At 40.7% G+C, this 19,424-nt stretch overlaps 1 long non-coding RNA gene across 2 annotated transcripts in view; it reads right to left on the bottom strand.

Moving 5' to 3' along the window:
• LOC144364899 (uncharacterized) overlaps positions 1-14,806 on the bottom strand; it is a 37,521-nt gene extending 22,715 nt beyond the window's left edge. For both annotated transcript variants that reach the window (XR_013423010.1, XR_013423011.1), the window contains exons 1-2: positions 14,489-14,806; positions 14,251-14,347 (exon numbers count right to left, since the gene is read on the bottom strand). This is a non-coding gene — a long non-coding RNA (uncharacterized LOC144364899). The remainder of the gene's footprint in view (positions 1-14,250; positions 14,348-14,488) is intronic.
• Positions 14,807-19,424: the final 4,618 nt, after the last annotated feature.

Below are 19,424 nucleotides of genomic sequence, written 5' to 3'. Positions count from 1 at the left end.
AATGAAGGTTTAGTGCCAGGCAGCACTGTGCCCATTTGAGGTTTGTGGTCATAAATTTAAAGGGAGACTATTCAGCATGGTTCTGATTTTTTTCCAGCCATGTTCAGACTTGAGTCTGCAGGCAGTGTAGAGGACATGATCAAGACCAGAGCTTAACTAGGTGAGTGTGATGGACGGAAAAAAGACGTTTCAGAGTCTTGTAAGTTGTTCCAAGGATGGAATTTAAGCTAAGGAGGGAAGTAGGGGCATGGATGAGGAGGGAAGGACGTGAAAATTTTCTAGATTCAGGGATTTTAAAAAAGAACAATTTGCTATAGAAGGGGATACAGTTTAACCACATGTCCATAAGCCATTTAGCTGTGTAGAAATTTAAGGATGAGAATAGCAGACTGGTTTTAAGAAGGACACTTCCTATCCCTATGAAATTCTAGGATGTGTAAGTCTAGAGGTCTAAATTCCCAGAGAATGTGTTCCAGGACAAAGCAGGTCTAACCTAAGAAAGAGGAAAACATTTCATTTGGAAAGGAGTGAACCCAACTTCAGCGGAGGATGAAGAAGTTTCAGGATGATAACTATGCAGTGTACAGTAAAAATAACCTCACGTTTGAACAGCGGGGTGGGGGCTAGCCGCAGACAGCACTCTCCTGACCCATTTCTCAGCCAACCTAGAAGCCTTCTCCAACCAGGAGGGTGTCTACAGAGTGTCCCATTTGGCTAAAAGTAGAGCATCTGACAAATTCCTGTCTTACTCTACTGACAGAATCATCAATCAGGAAGTGGAGGAAGAGGCAGGGAAAGTTTCTACTTTCACAAGGAAGAATGTGTTGGTGAAAGCGAAATTGGATGGGAATTTAGAGAGAAAAGTCATCTGATTCCCTTAACAGTTCTAAATGAGCCAAATCATCCAGGTTCATAAGATCATTAAATCCATGACTAGTGGATTTTGTCACGTTACATGAATATAAGATAATACTGGAAATCAGTAAAGGCTATGACTTTAAGAAAGAAGGTAGAATCTGCAAGATAAATAAATGAAAAAAAAAAAAAGAATGGTCTTGACCTTTCTCACTAGATGTAGATTAGTCAACCAGAGGATGTTTCTAGTGGCAATTCACAGGAATCTAGGAGTTAACATAGTAAATCATAATCTCAATTTCAGTGAATTTGGAATGTCAGTACAGTGAGTCAGTCTACCAACAGCAATACCCTGGCCCCCAAACAGCTTTTTAAAATCTGTATACTTCTATTGATTAGTATTTATACTCTATTTCTAGTACTTAAAGCAACTCTGTAACTGAAACTTTGATGTTGATCTTACTGTTGAAGAAACTGAGGTCAAACAAAGTAAATGACTTTCCCAAAGCCACATAGGATATGGTAGAGCCAAGGTTCAAGCCCAAGCCAGCCTCTCTCCAAAGACCATTTTAATGTTACTTGCATTTGAATAGCAATTCAACATAAAGTATGTGTGATAAAATTTTGTGGTGATTAGTAAAAAAGGACAGTACTATGAGTAAAAAGAACAGGTTTTGGTTTTGTCAATGAGCTTCTTTAGAAGCCATGGCACAACTTGGTCATTAAAACCACTGACCTGTTCTCACTTTCCATTGACATAGGGTCAGAATCTGCAGTGGTTCACCATTTGTGTCAGGCTGTGTCTAAAGTATTGGTCCAGTTGTGAATCCCAGGCTTGAAAAGAAATATAGGCAGGTCAGATCATATTTGTAATGAAGAGACCACCTTAATGGAAAACTGAAAATCTCATTGAAGCCTTGTTGAAGAAACTAGATACTTTGGAGAAGGGAATATCTGAAGAGAATAGATTATCTTTTCTAAAATACTTGGTGGGCTGTCTTTTCAAAGAGAGAATAAACTTATTCTCTATGACACCCAAGTGATAGAAAGAACAAGGACTAAGTATTAAGAGTTATGGGTTCAATCAAAAAGGGGGCTGCCTAAAAACACATTGTTTTCTATTCTAGAGTGTTTACAAACCACTAAGTACAGATATTACAGAGGTACTTCAAGTCTCAGATGGATGATTATGTTACATTTGTGTTTTTTCCTTCCAATCTGAACCTCCTACAATTCCATGATTTATTTTAAAAATTAAATGTCTTTGTGAATATAATCATATAATTTTATAATAAATAAATGAAATTATATTACACCTGATTTTTAAAAAGTCTGATTCTTTTCTGTATTTTTAATTGGATTTCCCTTTCTCTCCTTTTCTCATTGTAGAGCTCTGCCCTGCAATTGTCTAATCCAGCTCTGCTACTGACTGTGTGTCCTCAGACAAGTTACTTAACTTCTCCATGCCTCAGTTTCCATATTGTAAAATAGCAATAGCAACCTGTTCATAGGATTATTATGAGCATTACATATAAATAATATATGTAAAGAACCTGGTATTGTGCTTGTCATTTAACAAGCACTAGAGAAGACTGAGTCATGGTGACTCCCCATGTTAGTCCTTCCTTGTAAACTGGCATAGCAAAAATTGCTAGAATGGCTAGGTACAGTGATACATGCCTATAAACCTTGGTATGCTGAGGCAGGAGGATCCCAAGTTTGAGACCAGCCTCAGAAATTTAGCCAGGCTGTAAGCAATTTAGCAAGACTCTATCTCAAAAAAAAAAAAAAAAAAAAAAAAAGGGCTGGGATGTGACTCAGTAGTAAAGCAGAGCTGGGTTCAATCTCAGCACAATAATAAATAAATAAATAAATGACTAGAATGGCTGTAGAATATACGATAATTTATTCAGTCCTTTTTCTTTTGATGAATATTCTCTTTTTTTCCTAGATCCCCCCCACCCACCAATACAAATGGCATTGCAAGGACTGGGGCTGTAGCTCAGTGGCAGAGCACTTGCTTAGCACATGTGAGGCATTGGGTTTGATCTTCAGCACCACATAAAAATGAATAAAATAAAGGTATTGTGTGCATCTACAACTAAAAATATTTTTTAAATGGCACTGCAATATATAACTGTGTACTTATATCTTTTTGCACTGTTGTTTTATTTCTATGATATTAAAGTAAAAGTGCATTGCTTAAGGGAAGGCTATGTGTATTTTTAAGTTGGTGCATTATAACTATATAATGGTGGAATTCATTATGCCTTATTTGTACATGCCGATAACAATTTGATCAATCTCATTTCCTAGTACTTTCTTTATCTTCTCTTTCTTTCTCCTTCTGCCATACTGATATCCATTCTATTATTATTATTATTATTTTAATAGCTACAATGTGACTATATAAATATGTGGTATATATACACATATATACTTATATGTGTATATATGTATATTTATACATATATTCACATATGAATCACATACATGTGTGGTATATTTATATGTATATATTCATATATACATGAATCATGTATACATATATATGTACACATGTGTGTGTGTGTGTGTGTATACACACACATACCATTGAGGCTCATTCATACATGAACATAGCATAATTTGGTGGACTTTTTCCCCCAATACTTCCTCCCCTCATTCCTCCCTTTCCTCTGCCTTTTATTTTCATGAGATTCTCCACCCCACCCTCTTTTTTAAAAAAAATTCTTCTTTTCCTTTCTCTTTCTCTCTTTTTTAATTTTAAGAACGTTGTCCTCTTGCCTTCACTGAATAAAGTCTCTGTTAAGACTTTGTTAAGTCTATTTCCTCCCATAATGTGTAAGAGTATACTTTTCCCCACATCCCTACCAACAATAAGTCATAGAGTCCTTTTTAACTTTTGCCAGAGTAGTTGATATTTCACTGATTTTTTTAAATTTGCAGTTCCGTAATTTTAGGAAATTTGAGCACCCTTTCATGTTGGTCATCCACATACTCACTGCTGGGTTGTGGGCATTTTTCTTGCCTGTTCTAAGAGCTCCTGGCATAGCATATGTCTCAACCTCTCGTGTGACTTCCTTTAAAACCACATTGGTTCTAACCATGGGGCATGGCTATGTCTGGGTCACTTCTGCACCAGCATTCCTAGATGAATCATTTCTTCTCTTCTTTTCTCCTCACTGCCTGGAGTGGGGACTGGCCTGTAAGACAGCAAAGCATTTAACAAGAAATCAATGGGTCTCCACTGTGGAGAAACATACCAATGCAGAGCCATGAGAGAGAAGATGCAAGGACCAAGTCATGGAGTGAGCAGGGTGAGAGACGAATCTGCAAAAGCCAAATATGTGGGATCAGAGGTAGGATCCCAGAGTCACAAGTGTGGAACCAGGTCAAGGTCAGGTCAGGCAGGTCAGTATGCTGACAGGTCAAAGTGAAGGGGCAGTGATGGGGGCCATTCACTTAAGATACCCATTAGCGTGTGAAGCTTATTTTTATAGGCCGGCAGGAGTAAAATGTGATGGTGGTCTAAAGTAGACCTGGCTCCAAATGGTCAGGCAGGGCACGATCATTTGCTAGTTCCAACTCTTTACTGAAGCCTTACTGCCTACATATCTTCCACAATCTTCTCCGATCTTTCCCTCTGCGCTTTGCATTTTCTACTCCATTATTGCTGCTCAAACTCCCTTCATCTTCTGGCTTTTGCTTGGGATGTGTTCCCTGTTTCTCCTGCTGTATAGATTCTATTCATTTCTATTTCCCTGAAAGCCATCCTGATCACTCTCTCCTCATGTGAACTCTTCCCATTCTGAACTCTCACAGTAATTATTTTCTGCCCACACATTTGGCAATTGGTCATTGTCTCCTTGAGATTCTACTGGAAACAAATCCTCCACCCAGCCTGCTTGAGCAATGAGGAAATTTATTATCTCACATAGCAGGAAGGCCTGAGTTAGGACAGGCTCCAAGGTTGATTCAGGGACTTTAAAAAGTCATGTCTTCACTCTGCCACACAATGTCTGGTTTCTTCATGGTTTAAGAAGACAGCAAGAAACCACATAAACCTTACTCCCCTTGGTTTATGCTTAGCATTGGAGTAGGGGCTCTCTACCTGAGCATGGCGTCTTTCTTTCAGTCTGATTGACCCAACATTGGTCACATACCTACCACTGGTAATGCTGGCAAAGGGAATAATCTTATACTAATTTGAACTTACACCTGGATGTGGGGAGAGGTCATCTTACCCTGGGTCACCTGGAGTGAATACTTTAATAAGGTTGGGGTCTGGTGGGAATTGAGAATGGGAGATGAATGTGACATGGTCATGTGTGGCCTGTAATAAGTCTTTATTACCTTGAATTACTGAATTTATTACCTTGAATTTATCCCTCTTACTGTCACCTTTCCATGCTTCTCATATCCTTTTCTACCAGGTAAATTGTAAATACCTTGAGACAAAGGTGATCTTACATTTTGTATCCCTAAATTACTTTCTTATAGATGTTTCAGAAACTATTTATTGATTGGATTTGACTTCTCTAAGATTCACCTATATTCTTATTTATTTGTTTTTGGTACTGGGTATTGAACTCAGAGGCACTTTACCACTGAGCCACATCCCCAGTCCTTTTTGTTTTTATTTATTTATTTTTTTATTTTGAGACAGGGTCTTGTTAAGTTGTTTAGGGCCTTTCTAAGTTTCTGAGCCTGGCTTTGAACTTTTGATCCTCCTGCTTCAGCCTCCCAAGTGGCTGGAATTACAGTTGTGTGCCGCCATGCCTGGCCCACCTACAAGATTTACCTCAACTAGAATCACCAAGGATGGGATGGAAGCTTTGGAGGTTCAGGTGATAAAGATAAGATGGTAAAGCATTGGGGAGCTCAAGCCGCCCCAGAAGCTGGAAGTCTGTTTGGAATCATGTTGCACTCCTTCCCTACCTCTGCCCCCGGAACTACATGCTTATTAGCATTAAACACTAATCAAAAGAGCAAGGGTTGAGGTTGTAGCTCAGTGATAGAGCACTTGCTTTGTACATACGAGGCACTGGATTCAAGCTTCAGCACCACATAAAAATAAATGAATAAAATAAAGATATTGTGTCCATCCACAGCTAAAACAAATCTTTTAAAAAAGAGCAGGGAAATTAAGATTCTATATTAAAATTTCTTCATCCTTGATCCTTGCATTTTTCCCCACATTTTTTGCACTAAGACCTGCAAAGTTTGCCTTAGCCAAAAATATTCTTTTTATTATATTCCTTTCAGAAAAGACCATGGTCACACAAAAAAATGTACACTTAAGGTGTTTTATTCATTCATACAACAAACATGTTTTCTGAATACCCATTACCAAGCTTTGTGGTAGATAAAGCAAAGTTGGATAAGAAATTATTCTTTTGCTGAAATTTCCCATTAATAGATATGCTATCGCCCCTTCCAATTTGGTAGTCATTATTTCTATGGGGTCATTGGGTTCAGATCTTAAATGATCAACTGCTCTAGTATGAAGTATTGGGCTATGGACATTTTGCTGGTTTTGGTGAGAAAAAAGATGTACAGATTCGCCCTCTATTCAATGTTTAGCCTAAGGTGATTCACTTAGCTCAGCTTCGACATCACTAAAAAGGGAATTCACACTGTTAGCATACTTCTAGTACAAGTTATAAAACCCATTGCCCGTGTGTAAGGCATAATTCTGACAGCCTAAGCTTGAGAATCTCGTTAGCTAAAGTATAGTAAGATTGGGTGAGGTGGTTGTTAAGAGGTTTCTGAATGAGTCAGGCCTCTGGTGCTAAATTTATTAATGAGTCATTTTCCTTGCCTAGCAGACACTGTGGTAGAAAGTGAAAGAGGAAGAGGCCATTCAATGTCTGTTTTTAAAAAATATGTTCTGGCCTTCTATCACCAAAGCACATTTCAACCTATTTTAGTGTTTTAAGCCTAATATTTGTCACCAAAACATTTTCCTGATCCTCTCAGTTTGGAAAAATAAAGTGAGGTCTTCCCCCCCCCCCAGGAAAAAGGAGACTGGGTTTTGTTTTCTCTCAGAGGTCTCAGATACTAAATTCCTAATGGCCAGACATGGCCTCTATTAACCTTGCTCTCTGGGTGCAGAACCTGAAATTCAAATCTGATTATTCCAGGCTTTACTAAAACCTTCTGGTGACAACTCACTCCTCACACTGTCTTGCTTTGTGTGATTTGACCAGCCTTCATCTTCATTCCACGCCTCTTCCTTCCTGTATCACTACATCCTGGGTCTCTTCATAGATTTCCCACCTGGGATCTCAAACTAGTCTTTTCCTTTTTCTGCTGAAACCTCTTCAGCTAGTCCCTCTTCTTCTCCCTCATAAGAATCACAAGATCTCCTACTCTTACCATAGCTTAAGCCACTGATCATTCCTTTCAGCACCTGGGAGCCTTCTGTCTCCACTCAATGTTCTATGCGGCTTGAGGTCCCTAGTCAGCTATGACATTGCCTCATCCATCCATTTGGCACTTACCCAGGTCCATCATGCCAACCCCAAGTCCAGTCTGCACCCAGAGTGTTCATTCGACCTCCCTTGACAATGTAAGTCTATGGGATAAAGACTCAGACTGTAATAGGACTGGCCTTCTGAAAATTTACACTATAAACTTAAACAGATCTGCAATAGCAGGGTGATTTAAAAATTCTGTCAGAAGACATAAAACATCTCTTCTGGCCAATATTTCTAAATATTCCATCTTCTTCAAATCTCCAGTCAGACTGTCCTTGATCTTTGCAAATTAGTTTGCCTTCTTGATTTATAGAAAATGTTAAGACTACTCCATAATTCCTCTTCCTTGTTCCCACTCCTCCTCCTTCCTCCTTTCTCTGTGTGGGTATCCATATATACATCTCTGTATCTATCATCTCTTCTCTTCCTACCCTCCCACTTGTGTCCGTCACCATCATCATCACCTATCCTTGTTGCATCTGTCTTAGCTCAGGCTTGTGACAAGCTACTCAGTTGCCCCTTCAAGGAATGACTCTCAGCCCAGTGAGGGACAATGTGGTCAGCTAACAGTCTTCAGCCCTCAGCTCCCTCAGGGTCTGCCTCAGTTGTGTCACTTCGCCTGCATCCCTATAGCAGTGGCCCATATCCATGACTAAGGAAAGAGGACATAAAGCCCTCTAGTTGCCTGGCTTTTCCAGGGAATAAAACTATTGATGAGCTCAATTATTGCCTACCTCTGGAGCTCCTTACCATCTTCAACTTTTTCTGTCTGATCCTGCTTCTTCATCCTTCCTTTAGAGGTTTTCATTCAAAATAAATATTTTATACTCCAAATTTGTCTTAATGTCTCCTTCCATAGAACTCAACCTGGGGGTGTCCCCAGAAAACAGGCAGTAAGTTAGGTTTTCACCGCCATCTGACGGTGAGGACACCATTGCTGGTAAGGTGGCTCAGAGTCCCTGGCCCTGATTCTGATCTCATGATTAAACTTTTAGCAGTAGTGAATTGTGGTGCAATGGTGGAAGAGAAAGCACTAGAGTGGGTGCTATGTCAGGCTTTTGAGGTATATGAAGAGAATCACAGCAATAATAACAGTATTCTAATATTTGGGAAGATGGCTAAAGGCCATTGATGCACTGTTTATGCAGAAATGTAACCAACAGCTGGGCAACCGACAACTGAAAGCCCAGTTTGAAAGCCAGACAGATCCTTGTTTGCATGCATCCTTCCTGCAGCTGCAAGTAGAGAAAGGCTCCAAGGAGCTGATAATCAGAATGACTTAACTCCAAAGACGGTAAAACCCTCAGCTGCAGAAGATCTCTTTTTTGAGAATCAGGCCTTTGGCTGGAAAAACCTGGAACCTCAACACCTACAATGGGGACATCTGGATGGATTTCCATTTCTACTGTGTCGTGTGTAACATTATGCCTTTGTTACTTATTTGTCATATTTTCCCCCATTAGATGGTGAACTTGAGTGTTGGAATTCGATTTTAATCCTATTTTCTCTCTCTTCTTCATCCAACAGCCTTTATGCAACACACAAAGCTGCCTGGTGGTAACAAATGCTCAGTACAAGTTTTCATGAGTGACTCCAGTGTTTACTTAGGATTGTTGTTCCGTAACATCCCTACTTTCCTCGTTACTATTGAGTTCCAGAGGGAAATGTGTTCACTTTTTAAGGTTAGCTGATCCTTTTTTGACCCAAGACCCTCTACCTATTCAGTGTCCTCAGTCTTTTCCTCTCTATTAACTGCCCTTCCACATGGCTCTGCCGCAGGATGGTGCTTTGAAAGTGTTTGCTTAATGAATGAATCTTCCATTGTTTCTCCCTATAAATCTTCCTCATCAATAAGGCTGATCCTTTAACCAAAGCCATGGATAGCCTCAACTCTATACTCTACCCATGCTGCTGCTGCCTGTCTGCTCAAATCTTGTTCAGGTTCTACAAGGGAGGTGGACAGTGATATGTACCGGCAAAAGGAAAGTACCAAATGCCACCCTAAAGTGGGCAAATAGGAAGATTCAGCCTGCAAGGAATGGACATTTACCAACAAGCTTTCATTCTCTCATACCCTTGGAAATGCTTTTTTTGTCTTTATCTGTAGTGAACCCCCCTTCCATTCTCAGGCGCTGTTTTCTCCTCTGTTTTTTAAATTTATTTTTTATTTAAAAATGTCTTGGTCTTAACATTTCAGATGACACAAGCCTGTGTTCTGACACCCAGCCTTATCCTGAGCCTTACAGCAATTCCACTGCAGCTTCTCAGCCTCTGCCTGGACTTCACTAGGTGCATATTTAAGGAACCAACCAACATGTATGTGTCCCTTGCCACTGTGAGACATTTTTGTGAGGTAGAGGGGTCCAGGCTACTAGTCTAACCTGTGTTCGATTTGAAAGTTCCAGTGTGATCAGGGGATTGATAGTTAAGTAACTACGAAATTGGTTGGTTTGAGAGATGGGAGATCCTCTAAAAAATGAATCCGTCTTGGGAAAACAAGCTCATAAGCTTTATCTAAGAGCACAAAGTGAGTGTTACACAAGAGAGGCAATTTTCAGTTCAGCAAAGTCTTTGTTCCTGAAATCGTGCCATACAAATCACTCCTATCTTAGCCCCAGTCCCCTACACCCAGTTGTTTATATGGGGGCTGGGGGGGAAAGGAGAACATAAAAAAATAACCTTGCAATATTGTACTGTATACTATTATAATATTGCACCTTATTAATTTTTAAATTTAAGAATCCACATGATAGCTGGAGGTATAAGACTTGGGCATAATATCTGGTGCTAAGTTTACCCTTTTCCTTTGGAAGAAAGTAATTCGTGGAAGCAGAGAAGGCCTTTGGCATAGGGTAACAGCCTTGGGGTAATAATAGAACTGAGACTGACTGAGCCTAAAAACCCAAGGACCCATGTCCTTTGTGTCCCTCGGGTCTTATCCCCCTCTTCACCACACCTTGGAGATGGTCCACGTGTCTTACTATCACATTTCTAACATCCATTTCAAAAGCCTGACTGGTAGCTCTGCTCTGGATGATCTCTTCTTTTTGAACTCCTGAAATGCCTCTGGTCTGTACCAATCGTTTTGGCCTCCAATCACTCCTTTGCATCTATACTGTCCCCTCACTGGGGAGTATGGGAAATGGTTTTGGAATTGTCTGTCATACCCAGAATGCTAGGCTCACCTGTGGGGACTTGAAAAAATCTGTTGAAACAATAAATTATTGAAGAGCTAAATGTGAAATAAGAAAAGACTGACTTTGTGATTAGCATTCTGCTTCTTCCTCATTCATGTGTCCCTTGTGGATTTCTTCTCCCTCTCCAAGGTCACTGGCCAACAGAATCCATTCTGGCTGCCCTAGTGTGAAGCATGCTGGGAGCCTACTCAAGAAAGGGAACTGCACCCAGCACAAGAAGATAGTCTTGGGAATGCAATCTGTCTTTAAAGTTGTCTTCTTCATTCTTTGCTATGACTTTATTTTCCTCTTCTCAAAAGTGACAATATGGTAGTGCATTCCTTGGTACGCCCTTGATAGGTAATGGGAAAGTCTGAAAGGTTTCCTTGAGATCAGAGCTAAGCGGCTGCATTAGATTAATATAATTTGCTTGCTTAAACAACAACCTTGAGTATCCAACTCATTCCAATTCAACATACATCCATTGGGTATTTACCCTGAGGAGCTAACACAAGGCTCTGTACTAGAAATTTCCAGTGTTATTTAATAATTACAACAACCATGAATGTAACAGCCCTACTTTATAAAGGAAAACAAAACCAAAAATACCCATACCCTCAGAGAGGGTAATTTATTTGCTGAAAGTAAAAGAAGCCACATCAAACCCAGGCATTCAAACTCCAAAATTGCAGACTGACTGTGGAATTCATGGCCTTCCAAACACTCTCTCTCTACCTAAGCATCTGCAAGGCCAGGTTGACAACCATGCTTTTGTCCAACATATAAGAGTTAGAAGACCACTTTTCCATGTTTCTATGTTACTTTCAAAATTTCGATTCAACCCTAATTTCAAATAAAATTGTTTTGTTAACCTGTAGTTACTTTGACATCCTACAGCCTGGTCATGTGGAAGCAGAGCCCCAGAGTAGCTTGAGTTTCCAATCTCCTCCTGCAAGGGAGTCAAATAGGCAAAAGAAAAATGCTAAGCCACCTTTTCAGAGTGTCTTTCTAAACTGTGAATGCACAGCAACACATGTCCAACAAATGGATATTGTGCCATCATCCGCATTGGAAAATGGTCATTAGTACCTCCAACCCTTTTACCAAACCTCAGGGCTCTTGGTTTAAGATGGGTGTTTTGTAGTTAAGCTTTTGAAAGAAACATTTATGTTTTTTTCCCTCTGCTACTTATCAGCTATCGTATGACCAATTCTGAATACCAAATTACTTCAAGTCTTAACAAAAATACCTATACTTCATGCCATATGAAAATAGTACTTTTATTAGCTATAAAAGAAAAAATATAAATTGGTCTTTGTAAAGTAAAAAAAAATATTTCTTCAAAGACAAAAAGGGAAAGGTGAGCCAGAAACTGGGAGAAAAACTGAAAACACCAAGGATCCACATTTTGGGGAAAGACCTTGTATTCAGAGTTAGAAAAACTCTTGGAGCTTGACTTCTTGGAGAAGTCAAACACCATAAACAAAAATAAGCAAGATGTACAGAGTTCACCCACAAAGAGCTACAAATAGCCAGTGAGCACATGAAAATATGTTCACTATCGTTAGCCATTGAGGAAATGAGAGTACCACAGCGAGGTGTCATGCCCATCTGAACAGCTAGGAGAAAAAGGACCAAAACCCCCAGAGCTGGTGAGAGTGGGGACCACTGAACTCCAGGCAAAAGCAGCACAGAAACTCTGGGAAGAAGCTGGGCAGGTTGTTCCTGTTAAATCACCTAACTAGAAAGAACTGGGAAGAGAGGAATCATCCAAACCCAGAGTTAGCACAGGGAAGGAAATGGTAAAGATTGGCAGAGAAAAATAAAACAGTGTAGAAAAACAACACAGAAATAAAGGAAACTGAACTGGTTTTGTATCAAGATTTTAAAAAATTAACAAATCTTCAGTTAGGTTGATAAAAAGAGAGAGAGAGAAAAGAGACCCCAATAAATAAAATCAGAAATAAAAGAGGAAATATTGCACATGATACCACAGAAATAATTAGGGTCAGGAGGCTACTAGAAGTGCCAGCTAACAAAGTGAAAAACCTGGAAGACATGGATAAATTTCTAGAAACATATAACCTACTTAGACTGCATCAGAAGAAAGAGGAAGTCTAGACACACCTATGACCAGCAGGGAGACTGGATCAGTCATCAGAAACCTCTCAACAAAAACACCGAAAAGCCCAGGACCAGATGGGGCTTCATTGTTCAATTCTTCCAGCATTTGGAACATGGATGCCAATCCTTGTCAAACTCTTATCAAAAAACTGGAGAAAATGGAAAACTTCTAAACTTGTTTTATGAGGCCAACATTATAACTAATACCAAATCTAGACAAAGACACTATAAGAAAACAGAACTACAGGCTAGTATTCCTGGTGAACATAGATTCAAAAATCCTGAAAAAAATACTAGCAAATCTGTTCAACAGCATGTCAGAGTGGGATGATAATAAAGTGGGATTTAACCCTAGGATGCAAGGATGGTTCAATATATGAAGACCAACTAACGTGATATACCACCTCAACAGAATGGAGGATATAAATCCCATGACCATCTTAATAGATGAGTAAAAAGCATTTGATAAAATTCAACACTTGTCTACAAGTGGATAGGCACCCTAGTAAATGTCTTGATATATGTCTATGAATTTAATCAGAGATACACCTAAAAATTTATGTTCAAGAATATTTCTCATTATTGTTAGTAATGAAAAATGAAACCACTGAAGTGACAATGAATTGGTGCATTAAAATGGGGAGCTTTGGTGAGATGCATATTAATCTTTACAACTGGGTATCCTGCTCTGGCCCTAACCTGCCCTCCAACCTTGTAAAGTCTCCTCCATGTAAGTATTTCTGGGCCTCCCTAGAGGTCTCCAGTGGGAACTTATGAGTCAGGCAGCTGGATACAATCACACGAGATACTTGCACTATTCATCTCTTGCTCCCTTCCTCCTTACTCACAACAAGAGCCTTAATCCTGCCCTGGCTGACAGGACCTGTCATGAGCATTGCCAGCGTCCATGCCAACAGTATACCCATGGGTCTGCTGATCTTCAGATTGTCTGGGCAGTGGCTGCTGTCCTTCATTTCCTCTGAACTGAAAAGCATTCTCAAAATCCTTACAAGAACCAGATTGTACGCCATACCTCCACTGTCTTCCTCCCTCCTGTCCTAAGGACTACACACCAAATTCCATGAGCATCCTGCAACTAGGAACCCAAAGCCTTCTTGAAGTATCTTGCCCACAGGAAGGGGTCCAAACTCTGGGTTCTAACAACACCCACTTGAATCCCAATTTAGGGTCTGCCAGAGAGAGAGTGTGTGTGTGTGTGTGTGTGTGTGTGTGTGTGTGTGTGTCTGTGTGTCTGCAGATAAATGTCACAGCACTTAGCTACAAGCATGTATCGCCTCAGATTATTTCAGATTGTTGTTGTTGTTGTTTGTGTGTGTGTGTGTGTCATGCTCATCTGTGAATGTTTGATAGAGGATGTAACTGATGTGTCCTCTCTCCTAGGGAAAAGGTTGGGAGCCAGCTGACAGGACAGATGGATGCTCTTTCACTTTCTCTTAACCCTTGTGTAAGTAGAATTGGGCCCTCAGGGGGCATCTGGGCTTTAACTCCCATTGTCTAGGGCTAAGTGTCAGAATAAAGCACAATATCCCTGGAGGACCCTGAACTCACAGGGAGTACCCCAGGGCAGAAAACCCCTGGAAGCACAGACTCACCATGGAACAGCTGCAGTCATACCTGCCAGCCCACCCATCTGGGGAGATTCAGTCCTGTCAGGTTGACTGGGTCGTCTGAATTTGTTCTGGTGCCTACCTATGGATGAAGTAAACAAGAAGTCTTATGAAAGGTTAATCTTTGTCATCAGGGGTGTTCTTCCTGGCGAGAATGTTCTATCTAGTACCTCGCTAGGTAGCCAGCACGGCTTCTAAATAAGTCACAGTGAATCAGACGTACCAGAATTGCTGTTTGGATCCAGGTCCGTGGGTGTGTCTCTGGGTCTGAGAGTTTTGGATGGACACCTGAAAATGTTTATCACAGAGCCTCCTTGCAAGCCCTCCCTTTCAGGGAAGCTGGGCAGTCATTCTCTGGTTCCAACAAGGAAGAAGAAGGCAGAGCAGTTGGTGTCACCAATTAACCAAGTCATGGGGCTGAACCACTCGTTCCAAAAACTTAATATCCACAAACTTCAGTGCAAATGGCCTCTTTTAATTATTTGGGAATAATGGGCCTTAGGGAAGCAAGTGCGCTCAGCCTTGTGATCTGAGCAAGGTTCAGGAGCTCCAGCTGAGTCACCGCTGACTGCATGACCCCATGCACATCACCTGACCTCCACATGCTTCAGCTGGCCCAGCTGTAGAGATGAGTAAACGTGGTCCGGAAGGCCCTGGGGTGCAAAAACAGGCTTCTGCACACAGCTGCCCCGGGGAGCTTCTGAGGGCACAGGTCAGCTCCACCAGGGGAGGGGGACCCTAGGTCAGGCCACCAGAACAGTCTTACCTAAAAACCGCCTTTGGAAAAGTGCCATCTTTCATGCTCTTTGGGTAGGAGTATAAGTTAGCAAAGCCTTTGTGGGACCTTAAAACTATTCACATGTCTTGATTGCGTGATATCACTTGAATGAATCTGTTCTTAGCAAATCAGTGGTTCACACAAATATTTATGTGCAAGCATGTTTATCACGGTGTAGCCTTTCATAGTGAAAAACTGAGAATGATCTAAATGCTCGACTAGATAGCATTACTCAATAAACTATGGTACATCTGTGTGTTGGAAAGTTGTGTGGATGTTTAAAAAAATCATAAGTACAGATTAATGACCTGATAAATGTCCACAATAGAATATAAGTAGGACAAGATTATAAAACAATGTTGTTAGAATAATCCAACTCATTTAAAAATCACATTCTCTATCACATGGAGGCAAAAGGCTGGGAGGAGATAGAATAAATTGTTAACTAGTTTAATCTCTGGGCCTTGGGATTGTGAATTCTCTTTTCAATCCACGATGCTTGCCTGTATAAACCAGTTTTTTTTTTCCCACAATGAATATGAGTTCTGTTTTTGCCATAAAAATGATTCTGAAGTTCCCCATATCTCAGTCGCAGGGACGTCTTCCCTGGGGCCGACCTGCATGCACACGGAGGGAGCACAGGGGCACAGGACACACGTGTGAATCAGGGCTTAGGCAATCCCAACCCTGGGGCTCTCTGCCTGGGAACAGAGTGGGACAACTTTTGAGGAGACTGAGCCTGAGAATGATGACTCCGTGGGTGGCTTCCTAGATCCTCCGTGCACATGGCTGCCAGCCTTGACTCTTTCCTAAAATTCTGGCTTGTTGACCAAGGCCGAAGGGTGAATTGCCAAAGCAGCCAAAGCAGCCAACTGCCCGGCACAAGCCCATGGTTTACTCCATATCTACTCAGTATCTGTTAGGCAACACCGGATCCTGTTCACCAGGAAGTCTATTCCAAGTGAAACCTTTCTTTCAAAGTTAACCAAACACGTTGGTGAGGAGTCTAGCACCTGTTAGCCATGCAGTTCACTTTTGTTTTGGGTTTTTTTTTTATTACCTATTTGAATCTTTTTTTAATATGTATACATGACATTAGAATGCATTACAATTCTTATTACACATATAGTGCCCACTTTTTTTGGTTGTATACAAAGTATATTCTCACCATTCGTTTCTTCATACATGTACTTTGTTTTTTTTCCTCTCTCTTTTTTTTATTAGTTGCTCGTGACAATACAATGAACTTGACATATCATATATTTGATTCAAATGGGGTATGAATTCTCATTTTTCCAAGTGTACTGTTGCAGAATCACATTGATTATATGGCCATGTCATACACGTACTTTGGATAATGATGTCCATCACGTTCCACCATCATTTCTAACCCCATACTCCCTCCCTTCCTCTTCAATCCCTCTGCCCTATCTAGAGTTCGTCTATTCATCCCATGCTCCCTCTCCCTATCCCATTATGAATCTGCCTCCTTATATAAAAGAAAACATTTGGCTTTTGTTTTTTTGGGATTGGCTAACTTCACTTAGCATTAACTTCTCTAACTCTATCCATTTACCTGCAAACGCCATGATTTTATTCTCTTTTATTGCTGAGTAATATTCCATTGGGTATATATGCCACATTTTTTTTATCCATTCATATATTGAAGGGCATCTAGGTTAGTTCCACAGTTTAGCTATCGTGAATTGTGTTGCTATAAACATTGATGTGGCTGTGTCCCTTTTTAAAGTCCTTTGGATATAGACTGAGGAGAGGGATAGCTGGGTCAAATGGTGGTTCCATTCCCAATTTATGCAGGTCACTTTTGAAGTATTAAACCTACACAAATATCTTGAGTTGCAATATCACATTGGCTGGGTGGTGAGTCTACAGTGCTATATCCTGCATGGGAACAAAAATGTTTAAATGGCACATCATCCTTTGAGAAGAAAGCCATCTCCTCCATAGTCCATATTGGGAAGGAAGCAGGTAATTTATGAGTCAATCAAAGAAAATTGGCACATCCTCATTAGAGCTTTCAAGATGATCTTTTCTAAACCAGCACAGCCATTCTTAATCCTTTTTACAAAACTGAGGGGTAGAGGCAGTAGATCTCCTCATTCCTGAGACTTGCTTCGGGATATAGCATGTCATTGCCTCTCTCAGGTCAGAAGTGCATGCCTGCTTCCCCTGGGCAGACTTGCTGAAGATGGCCCTAGAACAGGCCAAGTAAGCAAGAAAGACAGAGGTACATTTTACCATTGTACAGTTAGTCACAATGTGAAGTAGGAGTAATAGCTCTATCTCACAAGAAAGAAAACAAAGCTTCTATCATCATCATCTTACATTTTATTGAGCATCTACTTTGTATCTGGTACTGGTTCAGGCACTTGGGGAAAGAGCAGTGCACTAAATGGATAAAGGCTTTGCCCTCAAAAAGTTTACCTTTTATTGAGAATAAGCAATAAGCAGATTTATAATATATTTAGTGATAATTGACATCAAGAAAAACAAAGCTGGTTAAGGGGATAGAGGATGAGAGAGGTACAATTTTATAGAGAGTAACTAGAGGAGCTTCCTTTAATAGGATGACATTTGAACAGAGACACAAAGGCAGAGCAGAAGTGAGCTACGTGAATCCTCACTGGACGAATGTTCAAGGCAGAGAAAAGAACAGATGCAAGGCCTGGTGGTGAGAGCCTGCTCTGATGTGTCAGAGGATCCGCAAATGTGACAGTGTAGCTGAAGGCCACGGGGAGGACTCAGACTCTGCTCCAAATAAGATGAGGAGCCATGGGAACGTTCTCAGTAGAGGAGTGGCATGCTCTGACAGGTTCTCAGTCACAGGAGTGACATGCTGTGACAGGTCAAGGTGGCCATGGCTATGGATGGAAGCAGGTAACCAATTCGGATGTCACTGTAAAATCAAGGACCAGGCTTGAAACGCTGAAAGCATAGTTGGAAGAGGAGCAGTTTCAAAGGAAGCTGTGTCAGGGCTAATTGGTATATTGCTTGTGGCATGGTGAAGGAGAAGATGACCAAATGAGAACCTCAAGGTCATTGGCCTAACCTGAGCTAAGAATGGGGAGGGGGAATTCCCAGTCTGGTTTTGGATTCACAGTGGATCCTAACTATTCACTGTAGTTAAGTTCTATAAAGTCACACAGAAGACAAATAGCCTGTATTGAACCTTTGTTCCTGGGAAAACTCGGGGTTAGGTTTCTGTGACTCTCGACCAATCAGATTATCAACAAATTATCTTGTCTGTGTGTTTCTATTTAAAGACACTTTATTTAGTATGTATTATTGATGATTTAACATAGAACTCTGCCAATGGCACTACAATTCATGCCTAAACAGAGTTTATCATCACATGTATTTTTCTCCATAAGGCACATCCCAGTTTTCTTGAACTTATGGACATTAAACATTGTGCTCTTCAGTTCAATGCTTGGGAGGCATTTTAGACAGTAAAATAACCAACCAAGAGCACAAAAATATGGAAACGTATCATTAAATAAATTGTGAAAAGAATTTTTTTTTTTTTTTTTTTTTTACATTACGAGAGCTGAAACACTGAGGCAGAACTCTGGCTTGTGTGACCTCAGAAGAAACATGCATTTCCAGTGACTTGACTTTCTCACCACTCTGTAGCTGTCTGAAGATGATTTTGAAAGCACTGCATTGATTTCGAGGAGTAAGTAGGCATGTAAATATGGAATCCACAAACAATGAGGACTGACTATATTAAGATTTAGAAACCTATTATTTAAGTAGATGTATGACAATCAGTTGGAGCTCAGAAGATGGGAGGGAAAAGTTGGAACTGAAGATGTTGACTTGGGAATCATTGCCCTGTACCTCAGGCTCTAAAGCTAGCGCGAGAGTGGCTGCCATCTCCTTGGGAGTACAGAAAAAGCAGAGAGAAAAGTTCTAGAGATTTGATGCTGGGCCAGCTAAGAAGGGGCTGACTGCAGAGGAGATTAAAGAAGAGTAGATAAGCCAAGGTGGTGGCACATGCCTATAATCCAAGATAGTCCGGAGACCAAGGCAGGAGTTTTGTAAATTAGAGGCCAGGCTCTGCAATTTAGCAGGAACTTGTCTCAAAACAAAAAACAAATAAACAAGCAAAAGTGGATGGACCATGGAAGAAGAAAATAATAAAGGAAGAGTTATTTTAAGAATAAGGGAGTCATAGCTGGGCGTGGTGGTGCACACCTGTAATCCCAGTAACTCAGGAGGCTGAGACAAGGATCGTGAGCTCAAAACCAGCCTCAGCAACTTACGGAGGCCCTGTGCAATTCAGCAAGACCCTGTCTCTAATAAAATACTTTTTTAAAGGGCTGGGGATGTGGTTCAGTTGTTAAGTGCCCCTGGGTTC

Source organism: Ictidomys tridecemlineatus, chromosome 6, assembly GCF_052094955.1.
Source record: "Ictidomys tridecemlineatus isolate mIctTri1 chromosome 6, mIctTri1.hap1, whole genome shotgun sequence".
Lineage (NCBI taxonomy): Eukaryota > Metazoa > Chordata > Mammalia > Rodentia > Sciuridae > Ictidomys > Ictidomys tridecemlineatus.
Note: the sequence above shows the minus strand (reverse complement) of the source record. Positions and strands in the feature narration are given on the sequence as shown.